At 36.2% G+C, this 9,657-nt stretch overlaps 1 protein-coding gene across 13 annotated transcripts in view; it reads left to right on the top strand.

Moving 5' to 3' along the window:
- The first annotated feature begins 1,855 nt into the window (after positions 1–1,855).
- Positions 1,856–9,657, top strand: part of chl1b (cell adhesion molecule L1-like b) — an 88,051-nt gene continuing 80,249 nt past the window's right edge. For 12 of the 13 annotated variants that reach the window (XM_079882520.1, XM_079882521.1, XM_079882514.1 and 9 more), the window contains exon 1: positions 1,987–2,086. The gene's annotated coding sequence lies outside the window, so the exon portion shown is untranslated. Of the gene's footprint in view, positions 2,087–9,657 lie in introns of all 13 variants that reach the window. The other variant, XM_079882516.1, reaches the window with a different exon arrangement.

Genomic DNA, 9,657 nt, shown 5'->3' with positions numbered 1-9,657 from the left:
GGCAAAAATATATAACCATCTTTAAAGTCCAGCGTTTTCTTTACCTCACAGGGAAATTCATATTCAGACATACGGTCAGCAGACCGCAAACAGGCTGCATATTTATTTCCACATCATTTATTCTCATTACACAGTCCTCGGGATGTCAATGGAGTCATTTCTGCTCCATTGATACACCAGTGCGTGAGAGAGTGAGGGAGAAAGAGAGACAGAGTCAGGATAAAAGGTATTATTGTATTCAGGTTGAACTGGTGAACTCTGACACTTTTGAAAGAGGTTGTAACTAGTTGCTAACCAAATGATGCTATTCATTTATATATATATATATATATATATATATATATATATATATATATATATATATATATATATATATATATATATATATATATCTCAAACATTTAAAGTTTACTATAAAAGATTCTGCTATATTAATTACAAAATTAAAACATTATATATAAATATGTTTATGGTATTAAGTATTTTAGTCTGATATATATATATATATATATGTGTGTGTGTGTGTGTGTGTGTGTGTGTGTGTGTGTGTGTGTGTGTGTGTGTGTGTGTGTGTATATATGATATTAAGTATTTTAATCTGAAAAAAATTGCAGGTTATCTGCTTTACACACCCAGTGATATTCACACAACAATTAAGCTTAGCTAACAAAAATCTGTTTCAGATACTGTTACCAATCTGCATCCAGCTGAGCAACATGTTCTGCTACACTACCCATAACTCAGTGCTACTCCCCTAACCTTTTAGTCATCACATGTCTGATACTCATCACTATAGATTGGTGTTGTGCAAGCACTTTCCTGCCCCTGCAGTAGACACTTAGATGTGACAGGTGTCCGCCGGCTGACAATAAATCAATTTGGATTTAAGAGAGCACCTACTGAGATGCAGTGGGCCTCATAAAAAGATCCAATTACATTTTGTGCTGGGTGAATCTATGATCTTGTAAGCCTCTCAATTAGATTAGATGGGCCCAAATTAGATTAGTTTGGATTTTCACTGGTCATTTGCTGTCTTTGAGGGGTTCCACTAGAATGCGTTTACCAGTTTAGCAGGTATGAATTTCCTCTGTTAATTCTGATGTGTTGGCTATAATAAACTCAACTAAATGGGTTCAAATTGATAACTAGGAGTATAACTGACAAAAGCTGTCCACACTAGTGATGTTTGTATATATATATATATATACATATATATATATATAATTGCATTTGGTTTGATATTGTATGTAATGCAAATTCAATTTAGCTTTTTAATTGTCCTTTTTTGGGGCTTTCTTCACTGTATACGAGCTCAAATCTATGGTCACTACTAACCATAATAGCACACTGGCCTGTATTTCCATGACAATGTAGTGCCTGTAAATGTTAGGACACACTACACATAAGCCAGAAGCCACCAATTGTGCTGCTGTCTAAGGTGCTGAAAACACAGCAGGGGCCAAACATTTTACCCAAGTCCTCAGCATTAACATAACACTATTTTGACTCAGCTGGTTTAAGCTGGTCTCCCTGCTGGTCTAGCTGGTTTCCCACTCTGAAAAGTGCTCCAAACCCCTCTAAACCAGCCAACCAGCTCAGACCACAAAACCATCTTGTTTTGAACATCCTTGTTTGTTTGACTTTTTTTTAAGGGAACATAAAGTCATGTTTTATGGCCATTTGATTTAATAAAAAAAAAAAAAAAATTTATTATCTATTCGACCTATATCCAAATAAACACAAAAATGATGAAAGGGGAATATTATGATTCAGTACCCTACAAATACCCATAAGACCTCTGAGTAATTCATAGTCACCGATTGGCATATTATTAGTGAGTAGAGTCCGTGGAGTCACTGTCATTGAGGAAGGGGGTGTGTTAACCCGGTCACGATGTGGCGAAGTTGTGGAGGGTTTTCTCGGTTGCCATGGATTTCTAAAAGCTATTGACTGCGTTCAGCCTTTCACTGAATGTATTTGTTAGAGAAACGCACCACTGAAGGAAAAGCATCATCACTCGAGACATTGGTGTAGCGCGCTGATAAGCTCGAGCTCTGCGATATTCGCCCACAAACTACAGCGAAAGGTAGGCAATTCTTTGTTTTTTGGAAAGTATAGGTTTTGTTCTCGATATATCATTAGATACGCGTGTTTTAAGACTTTGAAAGCCTCTTATCAGATAGTTATATAATGCGTTCTCTGCTTTTGCGCATCTGACAGGTGAAATCAAAGCCGGTTATTTCAAATTACTATGAGTAGCGTGCTTGTAGACTCCAGATGTAAGAGGAAACCCCGCAGTTCGTTTATTACTGTTTGTTTGCTACGGCTATTGAGGATATTTAGATTATTAAAATATGAATAGAGACGTTTGATACTGTCAACCTTTCAGTTTAGGCATTATAGTCAAAAGTGCATCATATTTCGAGATGGATTTAAGTGGTAACATGCATTGTGATATTGTATTTATTTTTGCTTAAGCCAGATGTATATGATAAGCTGTTCGATTTGCAACTTTCTTTCTCTTGGTTTGTAGCATAATAGTGTATCAGTAGCACACTGGTGTGCAGATGCTTACAGTACAGATGTGGTACTTCCATGGCACTTGTGGTGCTTGAAGCATTTTGTGCTTTTGAAAAGCATGCCCTTGGTAGCCCTTGACATCCTTACCACCAACATTAGACTTGAAGAGATGCTAATTTTCCTCTACAGGATTGATCTCTTGTGTTTTTTTGGAGTGCTTGGCTTGCTCTTGGGTTCTCATTGAACCCCAGGCTGTACGGTCTTAAAATTTAAAGGTTTCCGTTTGAAGAAAAAAGGGTTGTAGAGCAAGCCAGTGCAGTACGAGAGTATTTTTAAATTCCACAGCATACTTTCTATTCTCTAGTTGTTTAGAACACATCTATGCACTGCAGTGGCGTGTGGTGAGCTTTGATTTTTGTGTGGTGAATTGTTTTTCAGGTTTGCATATGGAACCATATTTATATTAGTATGTTATATTATAAATAATGACCTCACACACAAGCGAATGTAATTTTAGGGTCATTTTGATTTGAACGTGACCAAAATTAAAGATGCCGGTAAGTTGTTAACTTTGTAATTAGTTTGTTCATTTTTTTGAACATCTTAGGACATTATTGTGTTGACAGAGTGATTAATAGCCAAGCCAGTCATAGTCTCACGTGACATTTCACTTGCATCTTTAAACTATAACTAGTGCTGACACTGTTGTGAGTGTTAATTCATTAAAAAAAATATGATCACATTTATTGATCCCATATTTACTAATATTTTGTTTTATATTTGTTGTCAATTATTTTCTCATCTGATTCTTTTTGAGAAGGCACTGTCACCTTTGAGAAATCAACCCTAAAATACTGGTATTTTCAAGAACCTAGGAACTATACGCTGATCGAAAGAACCTAAACCTGATATAACACCAAAAACCATTGAGGAACCTTGAATTTTGAAGTTTAGTTGTACAAAACCCTTTTACATAAGATGTAAGCTCTGTGAACTCTTTAAGCAGGCTCTGTAATGTAAAACATATTGAATGCAGCTCTCACAGTCGAATTTTGATGTGATTATCAAGCCTTGCCGTCTATTATGAAAATCAGATTCTTTCTAAATCTGTGTCATGACAGCAAGATAAGTTACTCTACTGTAAGGAAAACAATTAAAGTCGCATTAGAGACAGAAGGCAGCCTCGTGTGCTTTGAGACTTCACGAGTGAATTCAGAGCCATGAATTAGGACAATGATTGGTTTCTTCTCCGGTCCACAGTAAAGAGTGTGGAAAAGCCATGATAAGAAATGAGTTGGATGTTCCTCCACTGAGACAGTGGGTGTGATTTGTTTCTAATGAGCGGTGGCAGAGGAGTGAACATTGTGCTCATCTGAGCTTGTGAGAACACTGTAGTTAGCTGGTTTTCTATTAGATGTTTTTAAAATCCCATACCAGAAACAAAAGGGCTCATTTGTTTCATATTCAAATCTTGTTTATGTACGATATCCAGTAGGGCTAGCTATCATTATTATGCAACAGTTAACCTGATAAGTTTGGGTGGGTCACACATTTGTGTGTTTGTTTTCTGGGCAATGTAACTGCGATATTATAAATCATTAGGCCTACACATTGTTTGAAAGCCTCATGATACATTTTGGTTGCACTTTATTTAGCAGTACATGCACTTTCTATGTACGTATAGTGTTACCCACGGAAATACTGAATAATGCAAGGCAACAACATGGGTTAAGGTTGTGTTTAGGGGTACAGTAGTTCAGGGTTTGTACCTAGATATTACCCAGTTAGTGGCATTACTACAATAAGTACATAGTTGTCACAGTTTGTAGTAGGAACGAACACAAAGACGATGATGAAGGATCAGAAGTATTTTAATTTAACTCTCAGGTAAACAGGAACAGGATATATTCTACAAAGCGTTAAATGAGGCAAGACAAACTGCAGAGAAACAGAGAGAACTTAATATTAGTGATAACGGGTGAACACAGCTGAACTTAATGACAAATCAATAAATAACCATGACAATAAACTAAGGGAAATGGTGCCAACTGAAATCAAAGTCCAAACGGTGTGTGTGTGTGTGTGAGAATAGTATGTTCATGCAAAACAGTACTGTAAAATAATGAGCTACCTACATTTCAATGAACTTTTTAGTAACACAGTTCAATGTTTCAGAGCAAATTGACATTGTCAACCTCTTAAAATGATGGATTTTAGATGTTTCTCTTTGAGTTTGATGAACAAGAACTAAAATACCCATTTATGTCAAATTTGAAATGATCAACTGTTGTTCATGTTTATGTTTGTGTGACTGTCTTATCTGAGTTCAAACTAGGACTCCTTCATGGCATAAAGGCTATTTATTTGCCAAATTTGGCAAATTGAGGCCACTGTGAGGAAAACTGGGGCAAATTCCTCTCACCATCAACCCAGAAATAGAACACTGCAAGTGGACAATGCAACACGGCACCATTACAATGAGAGGTATTCTGTGCCTATCAGATGCCTGCCGCACAATAAAATGATTTTTTTTTTTTTATGTGAGGATCAAATACTGCCACTTGTTGAAGAGAGGTGTGCTGTTTATAAGCATTCAGATTTATGAGTTTAACTGGAGGGTGATTAAATGTGAAAGAGGACCTGAGGCATAGGGACCGGAATAATATAAGGACATACAACACCTTAGCAACCAACAGCCTAGTTTTGTGTCAGCGGGTTTTGCGGTCAAGCACCAAATATCTGGTTCTTTATACTCTTTGACGACCACTTTAAATTGATGTGTGATAAGACCTTTTTCTTATTCATGATATACTTTTATTTTATTCAAAGGTTGCAAAAACAATTCAGATTTCATTATGTGTGGGAGATAACCTCTGCGGCCGAGCACAGCGCTAACTGATTTTCACTGTGGATTCGAACCATCACTGGCAGAGATGAAACCTACATTGAGGCCTCTCATCTCCATGTGTGATGCCATATTCACTCAGACATACAAATTCAATTGAGGAACACCTGCGCCCTAAGCTAAAAAAATGTGCTGCATCTCGCTTTTCATTTTCATGCGAGCTTAATGCAAGCGGCAAAGTTTTCTAAAGCAGAACGGCACTAAATAAATAAATGAATGAGGGTGGCACGTCTGAAAAGAAGCACAGATATGATGTGAATTCGTGAGAAAGGGAATTTAAGAAGGGGGAAAAGTTATTCAGACTGAGCTTTTTAGTCTGGTTTGCAAATGCAACATTACTGGAAATGTCACAGAGTTGACATTTGCAAACGTTGCAAACTCTTTTGGTTTGGTAACAAACAGTATCAGTTCTAAACCATTTTTTTTCTCAAGGATTAAGTTTCAAAGGGTCAATTGTTTAATCCAAAAATGAACATTCTGTCATTACTCACCCTCATGTTGCTCCAAACCTTTATGACTTACTTTCTTCTGTAAAACACAAAAGAAGAAATTACAGAAAGTTCACATTGCTCTTTTCCATACTTAAAGTGGGCATATTTGACTCTGTTTGTTGTCATTGCCTTGAAATCAGCTGCAATGCATGACACACAAAGTTTGAATATGTTTATTCATGAATGAGATTTAAAAGAAGTAAAGCCCTTTAATAAATGTAGCACATTCTAGTACATGATGTTACGATATACGCTTCTGTTGTCAATGATGCAAACATTGTTCACAGTGAGACTTGAAGCCACTTGAAGTGAGGCTAGAAGCCACTATCTCTGAGATCCACTTATATTATTTTTTATTAAACAATTTTCTCTGAAGGAAAGGGCAGCGCCTGTGTGTTTGTGTGTAGCCTGTGTATTCTGTGGTTTTGAATGTGGGTGTGAATGAGATCAATTCTGTCTGTTGAGCATTGGGGGAGGGGAGTATCGGGTAGCCGTAGTAAAGATGCGGTGATTATTGTGATGGAGGATCTCCCCCATACCTTATTTAACAGGCTGGTTGTCATTGGAGTTGCTCAGTCACCGTCATCACTTGCACCAAAAGGAGAATTAATATAATGAGGTAATACTGAAGGACAAACCTGAGGAGGTCAATCTTATCAGACATGTTCAGGGTCCCCTTTATCCATCCATTCCCAAGAGGCAAACAGACTGCCTCAAAAACACCAGGACGGTACATTTTGCAAATGCCTAAGGCAGTAGGAAAGCACAGTTTCTGTACGATTCATCTAGCATTAGATGTTGTTTGATCATTCAATGTGTCTTTTTTGGATCCTGAAGCACTGGATCGTTAGTTAATAATCTTTTATCATTCAGAGAAAGTACCCTTTGGCTGTTTGTGTATTTGTGGTAATATAATCTCTGGCATGCACAGACTGTGTTTCAGAGAGGTAGAGAAGCACTGTTTCTTTTTAGTTTGGAGTCAATGTGATATTAAAATAGATGCTGTTTCATGGTTGATAATTTTATTCCAGTTAAAAAAAAAAACTTTAATTTTACACATTAATGGAAGGCAAATATTTATTTATTTACTTACTCTGTCTGTCTGTCTGTCTGTCTATCTATCTTCTTTCTGGTATTGAATGCCCATTATTCACTATATCCACACAATTCTCGATAAATTCTCCCTGAATATATATTTTTCTCTTAAGATCATATTTCATTCAAACATTTGACTTTATATCAGAGTTGTATATCTCACAGTGCGCCTTTATATCTCACAATGCAACTTTATTTATTGTAATTGCAATCATTTCTATCTCCCAATGACTTTTTTTTAAATCTGACAGCATGACTTTCTTATTTTAAACTTTTTATTTATTTATTATATTTTACTCTGAGGCAGAAACTGACCATACTGTACCTGGCAACAGTATAAAAAACATCCAATTTGCCCAGGGTGACAAAACCTTGATGGTAACTTCTTAATAACGTCATACCTTTGCATCATTATTCATGTGTAACATAATCAAATGAGCTTATATATAGGAAGTTAAGAGATCAGCATCTTTTTAATATAACATCACAGGCTTTGAGGCAAAATAACGGCAGCAGCAACATTCCCTGCAGGTTACCCATCCCCCAGCATGCCTGTGGTCATAGTCTGATTAATGGTCCTATCTCTTTTCACAAATCTCCACTTCCATCGTTGCACTTTAAATCTTATTCATGAGAATGGACGTATCAGTGAAACTACAGGAGATACGCTTTTGAACTTTTCAAGACGTATGTCTTACTGCACTGCAGGGTGCCGCATTAAAAAATCATGCTCGTATATGTCCCATAACATGGTGTGAAATATAGCATGCTCATGATATCTATGATATAATGTTTCCTGTGATAGAGATATGAAATACGAAGCATGTGACACTGATGGAATTTATACGAGCCATTATTCAAATCAGCAAGAAACAAACTGTGAAGGCAGTGGATCAAGATTATATAAATAAAGACAAAAAAAAATAAAAAAAAATAAATAATGATGAATGGGCTTTGACTGCTTATGGAATAGCGACATCTTTGTCCCTGGGGTTCTCATAAAGGAGGTTGTGTTTCAGGGTATGGGCAAGCTTGGAAAGGCACCACAAATATGGAGTGGAGGGAAAGAAAGGATGCTAGAAAGAATGGATGAAGGAGGATAGATGTGACAGCCATGGGGACCTAAAAGTTCATGGCAGTGAAAAGGCTCATTGTGTCCAGGGACGTGATATGAAACATGTAGTGGTTTGCTTTTGCGCCAGTCTGTCCCTCTGGCTATGTAAACAAGGATGTACCAGTCACAGGACCTGCAAGAAGAAACATTCAGCTGTTGCGTTAACAAGGTCCTTTATTAATTTTAACAGGATTGTTCGCCCAAATATGAACTTTCTGTCAAGTCCTTCCAAACCTGTATCATTTTTTTCTTCTGTGGAACTCAAATGGAGATGTATGTAATTATTTGAGCATTCAACATAACTTCACCTTGAACTATGTATTTATGGGAGCTAAACTAAATGACATCGCCATGCATGTCAGGTTTCATTCAGTTTCATTAAAAATAATAATAATGTCAATTGTTAGTTTGTTGTAAGTATTTGTATTGCCCCATATACATTTTCGGTAACACTTTACTTGAAGCCTTTATATAATGCATTATAAAAGTATTTTTCAATGCACTACTTATGCCTGGTAATGCACCCTATAATGTATTGTACTGATTGCATTAATCTTATTAATAATTGTGACCACAGTTAAAATAAATTATAATACAAATCTATTCACTGTTACACCTTCAGAAAGTATAATACATTAAAACATGACAAACAACCAATTTCAGAAGTAATAAGGAATCTGCAAGGAATCTTTTAAACATGCATAATTAATAACTTTATAGCACATTATACAGGCTTCAAGTAAAGTTTTTTGCTTAATACTTACATTTTTGCATTTGGCAGACGTTTTTATCCCAAGCGTCTTTTATTGCATCCAAGGTACACATTTGATCAGTTCTTGCTTTACCTGGGAATCGAACCCTTGAAGTTGTTGGTGCCATGCTCTTCTGTTTGAGCTACAAGAAGGAATATACTAATCGTTTTATTATATAGGTACTGTATTTCAGTGGAAATGTAATTCATTAGTTACATGAGGGAAAATAAGAACAAACAACCTATTTTAAGAACTATTTTGAGTTAATACAACTCAGAATCTACATTATTTTCTAAAATCAAATGATAGATTTTAAGTAAATAAAAAGGCAATTATCTTGTTTACTATTCACTATAACTGCTCATGCTGCTCTTTTCATATTCTGTTTTACTCCTTTTGTATCCTACTGAAAAAAGAAAGTCATACAGGTTTGGAACGGCATCAGGGTGAGTAAATAATGACCAAATTTTCATATTTTTAACAAATGATCCCTTTAGCATGAGTTCTAACATCAACAGAAGAGTCAAAACGTTAAATAATTTAAGCAAGTTCTTGTTGGTCATTAACTTGTTTTATTGTCTGAGTTCAACCTTCATGCCAAAGCTAAGGACTTCAGCTTGTCTTGCATCACATTGTAAATCAGTCCTAATGGGTATGAACTCCATATGTGCACACATAAACAAAAACAAAACCAGCAGGTGCAGTCCCCATTTGAATGAGGCCATTTCTGCCTTCTCTAATGCCCACTTCCATTTGTTCAGCATTCATTCACTGCGGTCT

Source organism: Squalius cephalus (assembly GCF_949319135.1).
Source record: "Squalius cephalus genome assembly, chromosome: 10".
NCBI lineage: Eukaryota > Metazoa > Chordata > Actinopteri > Cypriniformes > Leuciscidae > Squalius > Squalius cephalus.
This window is presented reverse-complemented; position numbering and strand designations above follow the sequence as displayed.